This window comes from Cryptomeria japonica, chromosome 3, assembly GCF_030272615.1.
Source record: "Cryptomeria japonica chromosome 3, Sugi_1.0, whole genome shotgun sequence".
Lineage (NCBI taxonomy): Eukaryota > Viridiplantae > Streptophyta > Pinopsida > Cupressales > Cupressaceae > Cryptomeria > Cryptomeria japonica.
The window spans coordinates 794015094-794029788 of record NC_081407.1 but is presented as its reverse complement, the minus strand read 5'-3'; positions in this window follow the sequence as shown (position 1 = coordinate 794029788).

Below are 14695 nucleotides of genomic sequence, written 5' to 3'. Positions count from 1 at the left end.
GAAGGGTTATTACCTATGAAAGCTAGGGAGAAATTATTATTTGATCACATTAATAGTACAAATATGTGAACCCGACTCTAAGAATGAGGATAATTTTCCTCCACATGATGTTTATGCCCAAGATTCCGAGCAGATGGACTTAACCTCCGAGGATTTGTAGGACATTCAGGTGCCAATGCTTGACATTCTGGGTGCGGCCAGAAGCTCTTCGGTTGATCTTTACAGATTCCACTGCTAGGATTTTCATGAGATAAAAAAGTTACACTTGAAATAGAGAGCCATGATAACTAAGTTGGATGGGGCGAAGGGTCTAACTCAAAGAGACAACCAGGACACCAATCTGTAGAAAGGGAAGTTGTTCAAAATGCGACAGATAGTGCTACCTTGACTTCAGATGAAAAGAGCATGATGATAGAGTGTTTGAAGAAAAATGGAGAGGTAATTGAGCTCTTAAAGAACATATATGACCAAAAGATTGAGGGGGTCAGCAAGAAGGTAGCGTAGATTGAGGAAGCCCTATAGAAAATTATGGAAAAAATTGCTACTATGATGAAGGTTTCTGCTACCAACATGAATGCTCTGGTTACCAGATTGGATAAAATTCACAATGAGAAGAATGTTATTGATGTGGAGAAGGATGCTGGAGTTTCCAACTTGAAGGTTGTTCCTTGCTCATCGAGGAGAACTAGGCAGAGCGCTAAAATGATGGTGGATTCTCTTCCACGGGATCTTCTAGATCTTAAAGATACTGCCAAGACCATGCTAATGCTGGAAAGGGAGGCCTCTCAGGCTTTAAATGTTTTTAAGTAGTGTCAGTTATTTGTTGTCTCTGCTAGCTTCTCGCTGGCTTTTTGTTGTTGCTACTTGGGCTGCTGGTTTGTATTGTTTTTCCTGTTGCAACCGGTTTTGCATGTTTTTCTTTGTGGTGTCCTTAACTTTAATGCTTTACTTTTTAGCATCTTTGTAAGGGGTTTCGGGTCCCCATATAACCTATTTTTTCTTAATAAAAAATATGTGACAAGTCCTAGGGATCATGGCAAAGGACTTAAGTCAAAAGTATTACTTTAGTTATCATTCACTATTCTTACCATAGTCTTCCCTATACATCTTAAAAATACTTGCATGATAGTCATATGAGTAGATATTCTAAATCCAATACCATTTGAAAGATATTTATACTTATCTTTGGGGATATACTTGAAAATATTCCCCAATTAAGTGTTGAAGTCTATTATCCTTTTTCCCTTTTCCTCTATTTCTATCTTTTCCTCCAATGACACATTATACTACAAGGATTTCCTCTTTCCTACATTCTTGTAACTTCTGAAAAATATCTTCTCTCTATGTCATTAAAACAATCTTTATCATATACACTTCAATGGATGTTCGTACCATGTTCCAAAGATATCATGGTAGCACAAGAAGGGACATTGTGGGAAATGATTATTGAATTCAGATTCACACTTGCCAATTTCTTTTCCACCAAAATTTTGTCTTTTCAACAATTTGATTATGCACATGTATCTTGTTATCACAATATTCCTTGTGAGCACATTTATACAAAAATATATTTTCTCACCTTCATGCTTTCTCCATGTTTCCTTATTTCTATATACATATCTATGAGGACAATCACAATAACCTTCTTCAACTCCTCTCCTTCTTCTCCACTTATACACCCTTTATAATGAAAAATCCTCTATCATTTATGATTTAAGGGTCCATGTCCTATTCAAAATCTCCCATTTCATTGCATGAAGGGAAGATGTTGTGAAAGCTTGTGGAATTTTCTTTGCCTCCCAATTTTATTTGCTTGAACCTTCTCTATTATTTCTCCCTTTAATTATCTCTATTGCCTCATCCTTTTCTTCCATATTTTTACATCCCTCTATGCCCAAACATTCACCATCAATCCCTTATTCACCTCTCCCACACATTCTCTCTCTCTCTCTCTCTCTCTCTCTCTCTCTCTCTCTCTCTCTCTCTCTCTCTCTCTCTCTCTCTCTCTCTCTCTCTCTCTCTCTCTCTCTCTCTCTCTCTCTCTCTCTCTCTCTCTCTCTCTCTCTACCTTATTTCTTTTTTTTATATCCCATTACGATTTGATGATAGTCCATAACCTATTTGTAAGCTCTAATTATGGCATAGTTTGGAGGAATGATGGAAAAGGTTGTGGAGACCCATAACTTCATGTGGTACCCTTATTGGAACCATCTATTTTTCTTGACTATTTTCTACTATCTTTTGTTCTTTGATGAACGATCATGCCTCTACTTGACATCCCACCAAACATAGGTTAGTCAAAATTAAGTATATTTTGCAAATTGTGTTGCTTCCTATACATGGAAAGTTGGCAATATGTGTTGTCATTGATCTCAACTCAATGTCTAACAATATTTATTGTCCTTGATGATGTTTTCTTGATGATGGGAAATTGTTGTGTGGTCATTGATGTTGTTGATGTAAATAGGGAAAGTGTTGTCAATTTTGTCATTTATTGTCAACCTGCAATTTGTATTGGGTTATCAAATATGTTTTGGTAGAATATGAGGAGATAGTTATTACTTATTCTAGTCATGTTGGGGTGTGGATGTCCATTCTTCTTGGTGTCTGATGTCTACATTCAGTATGACATGTTGATGGTAATGATGGTAGTATAGTGATGAAAAGTTATGGATTAGTATAATGATGATGATGATGATGATGATGATGATGATGATGATGATGATGATGATGATGATGATGATGATGATGATGATGATTAGGATGTGCTTTCCTTGGCCTTGACACTCTTGTTTAGGCTAGTGTTGTTTCCAAAATGTTTGTAGTATGAGGTGATGTGATATGCAAAAAAAGTATTTAAAGTCTAGCTAGAAGATTGTTCCACATTTATTTGCAGTTGAGGATTTGGTCTTGTGGAATTTAAACATGGTTTTTATGCTTTGTGGACATTGCATTGATATCTTCTTAGGTTCCTGGTGTTGCAACTAAAGTGGCTAGTGATTGTTGTTTGTTGATCGTCTGGCTATCTGGAAGAAGTGGATTTGATTGGTCTGAGAAATGTTCTACATTTCTTCACATTGATATTACAGGTGTTGTGACTTGGTAGACATGCTTGTAATGTATGTGTGTTGTCTTAGTTCTAGTTTTATGTGTTGAGGTGTTTTGCAAGAAAAATTATTGGTTCTCTATTGAGGATTGTGTTTCTAAGCATTCTGACAATGAAATGTTTTGTATATGTTTGTGTTGTGCCAACATGTATGGATGTGATAGTGAGAAAGAAAAAATTGGAAATATTTTTGGATGTTCTAGAAATGTCCTCAAGTGCTACACATGATGTTGGATGATCATTTTGGTGCTACATTGTGTCTGATATTGTTTTTTGGGGCAATTGTTGTGGTTTGGCTCATAGAGTTTTGATTTCTAGCTTGTCCCATGATCTTAATGATTTGTGCCAACTTTTGAGAGTGTGTTAAGTTGTATTTGGGTCATATCTTTGGCATGTGGGAATTTGCATTGAGTTAATACATTTGGATGATATGTTTATTGGGCCAATTGGTTATGTGCTACATTGTTTATCTACATGTTACCTTGTTGTCGATCTTGGATGATGTGTGATAGCATGTGTATAATTTGGATCCACTTAAAGAAGTGTAATACGATGTTTTAGGTCATATCTATATCCTAGATTGGACCACATTCATCACAATTGTGTTTGATTGCCGACTCAATAGGACCTATGCTTATCCTTTATTTTGGCCAACCTAATTGATGATTGCAATACAGAAGACAATATATATAGAAGATCAATATAGAGTTGTTATGTATGTGAAAATCAAAATATGTGTGAATGTGCTTCATGATCATATCTTTTCTAGAGTTTTGAGATGTAAAGACAATAAATGTTTGGTGGTGATTATTGTTGGATTTGGTTGCTTGTAACAATGGTTCAAGTAACGAAGGACCATTAAGTCACTAAAATGGCGGAAGCGGGAGCGGTAGTGGGAGCTCAAATTTCAAATTCTCAGCAAGGCAGGAACCCTGGTTCCAATGGTGGGATCGACTAGATCAATGGTGCTGGTCCTATTGGTGATAAGGACAAGCCCCCGGACTTCCCAGGTGTTGTTGCTGACTCACAGTCTAATGGTACTCTTCTTGAGGAGATAGCGGGTTCATCTCAACATCTGGGGGAAGGGTCCAATGGGGGGCCCATCCCAAGAGATGACTCCGTGGATAGCGGGAGGGAGAAAAAGAAATGGTCTTCCCTTTTTGGAACTAGACCAACTGGTAAATCCTCCCTTCCTCCTATTAAGAATATTTCTAACCCTTCTGGTGGTAAGTTTGCTATCTCTATCCCTAACCAGGTTCTGGACCATAATATCAATAGTATGTCAAACTCCTTGGTAGGGAAATTCATGGGTTTGCACCCTAATATTGAAGTTGTCAGTGCCTTTGTCAAACGAAAATGGGCCCTTAAAGGAAATGTTGAAATTTTGGCACTACCCAAAGGTCTTCTATCTTTTTCCTTTTCATGTGAAGAAGATAAGGTTAAGATTTTATGCGGGAGTCCCTGGATGGTAGGAAAGACAACTCTAGTTCTTAGAAAATGGCATCTGAATCTAAACATGAATGATTCTCTCCTGGCCCAAGTTCCAGTTTGGATTAAGCTTCTAGAATTGCCTCTTGAATACTAGGCAGAAAGTATTTTCTCTGGAATAGCAAGTTCTTTTGGCGAGCTGCTCTCTATAGAACCAGTCACTGCTTCAAAAAGAAGACTAACTCATGCAAGGTTCTATGTAGGAGTAGCCCCTGAGGCAGATATGCCAGAGCAAATAGACCTAGTTTCAAAGCTGGGAACCTAGAAACAACATATTGAATATGAAACTATTCCTTTCACGTGCTTCCAATGTAAAAAAGTAGGTCATTGGGCAAAATCCTGCCCAAACACGCAAAAGGTGGAACCCAAGTAGCTTAAACCTTAGATTGAAAGTCAAAAGTTGCTAGAGAAATGGGTGTGGCAAGTTAAAAACCCAAAAAATAAGGAAGAAAATTCCAATCATTTTTTTCCTTTGGGGGAACAGAAGGAAGACTCAAATTCTATCTTTAGGCCCACAATACAAGAAGGAGAGAGAAATGAATCAACCAAAGCCAGCCCCATAAGAACAACTCAAAAAAAGGAAATGAAAGATCAGAATGATCCTCCAAATGAGATAGTTGAAGTGATTGATGACACTTATGAAAGCAAGGCAATGGAAGCAAGAGATTACCAACCTGAGGAAGGAGAGATCCCTGATCCCCAAGTTGAAAGGACTGACTCTTCTCTAGCCATGCCAAGTTTTGAAATTCAAGAAGCCCAAAAATGTGCAATTTTGGGTATGAATCTTTCGGACTTGGATCAGAGCTCAAGAACAGTGAACAATGTTTCAACTGACTCCAGAAATCCTAAATGGGGTAATGAAGAAGAAATTTCCAAAATCCTCATCAACCCGGAAGCAACTCCTGTGATAGAAATGGAATGAAAGCAACCAAAATATAGGAACAAGAAAGTAGCAACTCCCTCAACTTCTCTAATAAGGAAATCTAGCAGAATAGCTCAAGTTGATGTGGGGTACATTCCCTCTTCCCTAGGATGGCCTTCTAACCACAAAGTTAGAGACAAGGAGGCCAGCAAGAACATAGCAGATGGAACTCAAAAAAATCTCAAGGAGTTGGGAATTGGTAAGTAGCTATGAAGATTATTTCTTGGAACATAAGGGGACTCAACAATCCCCATAAACATGATATTATTAGGAATATGATAAGAGATAGTAATCCTGACATTTTTCTTATTCAAGAAACCAAAATGAGTAGAGAAAACGTTGAATCTTTGAAGTTCTTCAAAAATGGTAATGTTAGTGGGGGCAGTTCTGAGGGTGCTTCTGGAGGCATTGCTACCATCTGGAATCTTAACGCTGTTAAAGGTCAGGTCATTATCCAGGAAAGTAACTTTTCTTATATCAAATTTGAGCACCTAAAAGATGGTTCTTCATGGGTTCTCACTAACATTTATGCTCCTAATACCTTAAAGGCTAGAAACTCTTTTTGGAAAAAGATCATCCAGGCTAGGGACAGCTTCAAAAATCTTAGTTGGATGGTTATGGGAGACTTTAATATGCCTTTGAAAGAGGAGGAAAAATTTAGAGGCATTCCTCCTCAGCTGGAAAGTAGGATGGTCCTCATGGATTTTATTAACTCCCAAGGTCTTAATGACTTGGAGATACAGGGTTGCAATTACACTTGGACCAACAGACGAATTGGTAATGACCTTATCCAAGTGTGTCTTGACAGAACTCTCATTTCTGATGACTGGTATAGTCAGTACTTCTATTCTCTGTCTACCCACATTCGGGTTGGATCCGATCATTTTCCTATCACCTTCACTGCTGACTTGGTCAATAGAAGGAGAAACTTTCCCTTTAGATTTGAAAAAATGTGGACCCTTCATCCCAACATCAAAAGAAATATTCAAAAATGGTGGAGTATCCAAGTTGAGGGAACGACTATGTTCAAAGTTGTTAAGAAGCTCAAAAGTGTGAAGGACAACATTCGACTCTGAAATAAAACTAGTTTTGGGAATATATTTGAGGCTAAGAGTAAAATTCAGGAAAACCTTAGAGAAATACAAGACCAGATCCAGAAGGATGGTTTCAGTTTTGTGTCTATTGCTGATGAAAACGAGATCCTTAAAAAATACCATGATATTATTGCCAAAGAGGAAATGTTCTAGAAGCAGAGATCGAGATCCATTTGGCTCAAGGAAAGGGATACGAATACAAGATTCTTCCATATGTCAACTATCAAGCATAAAGCAGTCAATAGAATGAACAAGCTAGTTGTGGAAAGTGGGGAGTTGGTCAAGGAGGATGAAATAAGGAATGAAGCTAAGAGGTATTTCTCGGACCTCCTAAAGAGGGATCACAATTTGGATGCTGAAGCCCAATCCTCTTTTCTTCAGAACATTCCTTGTCTCATTGATGCTCATAACAGTGCCTCCCTCTCTTCCATTCCCACTATCTTAGAAATCAAAAATGTTGTTTTCTCCTTTGATGGTAACAAAGCACCTGGACCTGACGGATTCCCAATGTTCTTTTTTCAATATTTTTGGGATATTATTGGTACTGATGTTGCCAATGGGGTTAAGGAATTCTTTGGGGCTAGAAAACTCTTGAAAGAAATCAATGGTACTTTTATTGCTCTTATCCCCAAGACTCAAGGAGCTGACTCTTTGGACAAATTCAAACCTATTAGCCTCTGCAACTCATTTTACAAGATTATTTCTAAGGTCCTTACTGCTAGAGTTTTGTCTATCCTTCCTACCTTAATTAAACACCAGCAAAATGGGTTTGTTCTTGGAAGACAAATTCTTGACTCCATTATTTCAGTTCATGAGAACATTCACTCTCTTATTAGAGCTAAGAAGCAGGGTCTCATCCTTAAGCTTGACCTCTCCAAAGCCTATGACAAGGTTGACTGGTCTCTTCTTCAGAAAGTTCTCACTTCTTTTGGGTTTTCCTCTAGAGTTGTGGATCTTTTCTCCCAACTAACTACCTCTGCGTCTTTTGTTGTTCTTGTCAATGGTTCTCCTTCTACTTTTTTCCAAGCCTCGAGAGGTCTTAGGCAACCTATCTCCCCCATCCTTTTCATAATTTTGGCAAAATTCTTTGGTCGGACCATGGAAAAATTGGTGCAGCAAGGATCCTTTAAGGGCCTCCAACTTTCTTCTGCTGACCTTATCTGTTCCCACCAGCAGTTTGTTGATGACACTATTATTATGGGGGAATCAAGTATCTCAGAAGCTAAAGTATTGAAGAGTACCCTATGTAAATTTGCCTCTGCTATGGGGCAGCTTATCAACTGGGCTAAAAGTGAATTCTTTTTCATTAATACTCTAGAGAGAAGACAACAAAGGATCAACAGAATTCTGGAGTGTAAGATTGCTGACCTTCCTGCTACCTACCTTGGACTCCCCATGGGGATTGCCCCTCCTGACTCCTTCTGGAGTTCTCTAGTTGACAAATTTCATAAGAAACTTGCCGGTTGGAAAGGGGCCCTCTTAAGTCAAGCTGGTAAGCTCCAACTACTTAAGGCTACTCTGCAAAGTATTCCTATTTATGCTCTTAGTCTCTTTAGAATTCCAGTCAAGTATGTTGAAGCAATTGAGAAAATTCAAAGAAGATTCCTATGGTCTGGGGTTGAGGAAAAGCAAAGAATGTCCTTGGTGGCCTGGGACCAGGTCTGTAGGCCAAAAAGTAAAGGTGGTCTGGGTCTCAAGAGGATTCGTACTTTAAATGAAGCTCTCTTGTCCAAACAAGCTTGGAGATGGTTTCATTCTGATTCTGAATGGTGCAAAATTTGGAGAAGTAAGTACTCTCTTTTTTCTTCTTCTCTCTCTTCTTTTCTTAATTTGGATCTCAATATAAATGGCTCCCATATTTGGAACCATGTTTCTAAATGTAAAGACGTGATTGCTAAAGGAGTGATATGGAAACTTGGAAATGGCAGAAAAGTTAGATTCTGGGAGGATCCCTGGCTATTTGATAAACCCCTAATGGATTTCCATGAATGGGCCTCCCATGCCCCTTCTTGTATTGGCTCTTTTGGCTCCTTAGTGGCAAAATACTGGGATGGGAACAATTGGCAGAACATTGATAGTATCCACCCTAGCCTTTCTAAACTTAAGACCCATCTGTCTGCTATATGGTTGAATAATGAAGAAGACTCACTGATTTGGAAATATGATCCCAAAGGTACTTTAACTATGTCCTCACTGTATTGTGTCCTTTCCCCCCCCCCCCTTCCTACTAATCCTTTCTGGTCTAAAGCATGGATAAAAGGTCTCACCCCCAAAATTAATTTTTTCTTCTGGACTATCCTCCAAAATAAGATCCTTACTGTTGACAACCTAAAAGGAAGAGGTTTTGCCCTTCCTAATAGGTGTGTGTTGTGCTTTCAAGAGGAAGAGTCTGTGGACCACATTGCCCTCCATTGTTCCTTCTTAGCCTCAGTTTGGGAAAATTTCCTCAAGAGCTTTAGTTTAGCTTGGGTGTTTTTGAGTAACATCAGAGATTTGTTCTCCTCCTGGAATATTCAATGGACTAACTCTTTTTTGAGATGTATGTGGCAGCTCTCTATTCCTCACATCTTGTGGGGTCTTTGGAAAGAAAGAAACAACCGAATCTTCAGGGATGTTTCCCTAAATCAGGATACTGTATTCTAGAAAATTCAAAGGGCTATCTAGGAAAATATGGGAATCATGGAGGGTCCTTGTTACTCAAATAACTCCCTGGAGTCAAATATCTTAAGGGCTTGGAATATGAAGATCACCGATGGTCCTAATCTCAGCTACAATAAAAGGCTTGAAGCTAAATGGCAAACCCCTCCCCAAGGCTGGCTCAAAATCAATTTTGATGGTGCAGCCAAAGGTAACCCAGGTCCTTCAGGTTATGGAGCTATTCTTAGAGATCATAGAGGAATTTGCAAAGAGATGATTGTTGTCCCTATTGGAACCCAAACTAACCATAAAGCTGAAGCTATGGCAGCTCTTCAAGGTATAATCCTAGCCAAAAAATGGAATTGCCCCTATCTATGGATAGAAGGGGACTCAAATAATATAATAAAGTGCCTCAATGGGACGTCAAAACCTTCATGGTCAATTCACAACATTATCACTTCTGCTATTGATATTATTAGAACCTTTAAAAAATGCCATATCTCCCATATCTATCGGGAGGCCAACTGTTCTGTTGATTGGGCTGCCAATGTGGCAGTTAAAAGTGAGACAATTACCATGTGGATGGGTGAGAGCAGACTCCCTGAAGATGTTAGACAAAACATAAGTGATGAGCAATATAGAAGTACCGCAAAGACTCTTGATTGATAGGGTAATAATGAAAAGTACTGATGTGAGCACTCTGAGTTATTTCTATAATGAGAAAATCACTCATTATAACATCAATGCCATCAACTCCCACACTTGCTGGGTAATTGTTTAAGCTTTGAAAAGCTCTCTATTTAACCAGTTCTGCAAGTTTCAAAATTTGGCTGTGAGAAGCAACATCATTGGCGGAAATAGGAGACGATATGAGCCAAGTAGCTGCAAAGAGTTGAAATAGAAGGAAGAGGTGTGGGGTATTTTGTAGAAGGGTGGTCTCTCGAACTTCATAGAGAGACTCCACGGCCGTGATGGAATGGTAACTAGGCTTTTCTGCAAAAAATGGAAGAAGGGCATGTTAAAAATGGGTGACCAAATGGTGGAAATTGATGAAGATTTAATTGCTAAAGCTACGAGTCTCAACAGGGAAGGCTACAACTTCTACAGAGATAGGAAGGTCAACAGGGAAGCCATTGAAAGGTACTCAGTTACTAAGAAAGAGAAAAAATGACTGGTAAAGTTGAGCAAAACCTACTACCCGCCTAGGGCTTTTGCCAAACCTTGGCGGGAAATTCTTTTTGTTTTAATGCGGTATATAACTCTAGATGGTAGGTTTACGAAAGTCTATGGGTATCATTTTGTTCTGTTAAACCACTTTAGGCATAATGATAAGGTTAATTTTCCTTATTTCTTGCTTTTCTCAATGAATGCTTCCCTTAAAGCCTACAAAGAGAATCCTCTGGGCGATACAACAATGCACCAAGGCCTAATGGTCCTAATTTATGACCATTTAAAGGCCAGTCAAATTAACCGAATGCAGCCCTCTGTGGACTCTGAGAAAGATATGTTTGATTCTACTTTTTCAAAGGAGGAGGAATCTGACAATGATTCCTTGTCTGATACTAAGGATAGCTCTGATGATTCAGAGTATGAGAGTAGTAAGAAGAGGAAAACAAGACCCTCATCTTCCAAGGGCAAAAAACTTCAAACCAAACCCTTGATCAACATCTCTTCGAAAGAAGAGGATTCAGAGTATTCCGAGGAGAAGAAGAACCCTAAAGGGTTGCTGAAGAAGAAAATTAAAAACCAAGCCCAGACCCAGAAAAAGCATAAGAAAAAAGAGGAGACTGGCAAGGAACCGGAAGCTGACAAGCAAGCTAGGACCCTGGAAGCTGAGTATATCCTTGAAAAGGAGGCAATGGAAGAGACTCTTAGGGCTGCCGACACTATCTCTGCCCTCCATATCCCTAAAGATGAATAGGTAACCCCTAGAAAAGCGACTCCCCCCGATGGCCCTCCTCCTAAGGGTTTGCATGGTTTTAGGAAAACTATGGAATGGCTCATTAATGGTTACAAGAAAGCTGTGGATGAGTATAAAAAACTATGCAACAGAGTCCTGATTCTAGAGACCATCAATATAGGGGAGGGGAATATAATGGTTGACTATATTGAGGACCTGAAAAACACTATTGCTAAAGTGGAAGACATCAGAGATGCTTTCAACCCCAGGTTTGAGAAGATTGAAGAGGAGATGCTGGACAGAAAAAGCCTTGCGGAAACTAGTGAAAAAATACTCTCGGATACTGTCACTAAAGTGAGAAAAGTTGAGGAGTGCCTTAAGAATATCGCAGAGCAGAGCCTTAGTATTTTGAAAATCTCGGCCAATAATACTCATACCCTCATCAGTAAGCTTGATGATGACAAGGAAATCCAGGAAATTGACCTGGATGCTGAAGGTATAGAGGAAGCTCAAGGTCCCAGAACCTGCACCAGAAGCAAGAGGAAGGAAAAGAAAATGAACAAGGATCTGGAAGAGCTGAAAGCTGTCGGGGCTACCTATGATGAGTTGGTGATAAAGGCAGAGGACTTGCTAAAGAAAATTGCTGAATAGCGTCTCCTCGGTTTCTTTGTTGTGTTTTGTTGTTTTGTTGCTTTGTTGTTCTTTCTGTTCACTGGTCTTCTGGCCAGTCGTTATGTATGCGGACTTTTAATCCTTTTGCTGCTCTTTCTCTTTCTATGGTTTCGGGTCCTTAAAACCTATTTTTTAATCAATCAGAACAATGGTTCAAGTACAACTTCACATGTGGAGAAGACCTTATCTTGTTGATTCACATGTTATAATATTGTAGTTGGCAATATGGATGAATTGATTATGTGTTGCATTGATGTTTTGTCATTGATGTCAACACTAGTTGTTATGGCTGGTTATCGACATACAGGTTTTGGTTACCGGTAGAAGATCTAGTGTTACCGACAGAAGGGACTATCTGTTGGACACTTCTGACATGTTTAGATCAATGGAGTATGTTTGATTTTATGCGTTACATGCTTCTAGAGTATGTTTTGATCAGTTGGTATTGATTTGGTAATCAGATGCTATCATACACTCTTGTAAACCCTTACCAACATTGGTTTAAGGTTTAACTGGCAGAGCTTTCACTGAGAAATAATGACAGAATGCATAAGTGGTGTTGGTGCGGCTTCTAGATGGATTTCAGGATTCTAAAGATGCTCTTTGATTGTACCTCAACTAATTGAAGACATTGCTTTGACGTGGTGGACCCAGATTAGGTTTGGTGCCTATCTAGGTTATGAACCGGTATCATGTTAATGTGTTCTCTACATGTTACCAGGATGATTTATGGATTCATTATTATTGTTTTGGTCTTAAGCCGACATGGCATATCATTGTAACATGAATGTATGTAGTGATATTATTGTAATATCTTTTAGGTGGCCGACCTAATTGATTTAGGCCTTAGGGTTGGTATAAATTGATGTAAGATCTCATTGTAGATTATATGTTCATTGTCATGAAATATAATATCATATGCGAAGGAGGTTTGGTCGATCATAAGTGATCGAATTGGGATTAAGGAAGAGGTCAAAGGCCTCAAGTATTGAGCTTAATCGGGACTGTAATCAAGCATGGTAGATGTTCTCTCTGGCAATTCATTATTTTGGATTATTGTCCATTTATCTCGAGGTGGTTATAACCTCTCTGTAGTCAGTGAGACTCTTTTGTAATGAGTAGTACGCTCTAGGAAGTGTGCCTTCCTGCATGTGCAGGCCCCTCATTGTATCACATACTTTCTACAGAAGTATCATCTGACTGTGGGTAGGCTTCCCACCATGGTTTTTCCATTTCCAGGTTTTCCACATACAAATCATGGTGTTAATTGGTATGGTCTCATTGTGTTGATTATCTGTTTTATTGTTTAGTTGTATTGTTTATCGGTATTTGTTTCTGCTATTCCGGTACTTAATATTCATGTGATCTGGTTAAAGGTTATTAAGTGGTTTGATTGATATAATATGTTAACAACTGATTCACCCCCCCCTCTGATTTGTTCACCGGTTATCCTAACAATTGGTATCATAGCTTTGGTCCTCTTTTGCAGAAGCTTAACCGCTTGAGGTAGATCCTATGGCAGCTAACACTTCAAATCCACCGGCAACTAATTTCAGAAGAGAAATTCCTAAGCTTGATGGAACAAATTATGGGATATGGTAAATTTGAATGGAGACTCATCTTAGATGTCTTGGCAAGGATATTTGGGAGATCACTGAGAAAGGATACACACCTTATGATCTGGCATCTGGCAATACTGCTTCTACATATCTAGACAAGAATATTGAAAATGATTGCAGAGCTAGAGAAGCCCTCTTGTGTGCACTTATTGATCAACAAATCATGGGATTGACTGATAAATCATCGAAAAAGGCTATGTGGGATAAATTGCAAACTCTGAATGAAGGTGATCCTATTGTCAAAATTGCTAAAATTGATGGTTACCGGGTAAGGTATGAAAACTTGAAGATGAAAGATAATGAAATAATTGTCGTGTTTATGGAAAGAGTAAATGAGATTGTTATGGGAATTCAATGTTGTGGAGGATCTCTGAGTGAAGATGAAATAGTTTCCAAAGTCTTGAGAGCCCTTCCATTGGATTACAAGGTGAAGGCAACTACAATTAATGAGTTGAGAACAATGGCAAACAATTCAGTTAACTAAGACATTCTGATTGGTAAATTATCTGCCTTTGAGCTTGAAGATTTTGGATCTTTTGGAGCTGTAATGTCTGAACCAGCTTTTCATGCATCATCATCTACCAACAAAAGTGATTGGAAAGCCTTATATGCAAAAGAATTGGAAGATATAAGGAAAGAAGATGAAAAATTTGAGAAACTTGAAGCCTTATTTTCTAGAAGAGTACCTAAAGGATCGACATGAAGTAAGTATGAAGGAAAAGCACCTTTTAAATGTTTTGCATGTAATAAGTTTGGTCATTTTTCATCTAGATGTCTTGAAAGGAATGCAAGATTTGAAGAAAGAGATAAGAAAAAATTAAGCCTAATCAGAATAGATATAGATTTAAGAAAAGTAAACAGTGCTACATAGCGGATGAGGAAGGAGTAAGTGATGACTCTGAGGATGAATCGGCACTAGATTCTGCTAGTGGATATGGCAATGGAAAGGAATGGGTGTTCTATGCTTTAAAGGAAGATGAACCAAAACTAGCTATCTTGAATGAAGAAAAGGCCTTGGCAGCAAAAGTTGAAGATAAGGATGATTGGGTAATTGATAGTGGATGTTCACATCATATGACTGGAGATAAATGAAATTTTTTGTCCTTACAAGAATACAATGGTGGTCAAGTCAGATTTGGAGATGACAAAACATGTATGATCAAAGGTAGAGGTATTATTTCTCTGGATGGCAAGAATAATACTGATAATGTCTATTATGTAGAAGGTTTAAAGCATAATCTCTTAAGTGTTGGTCAA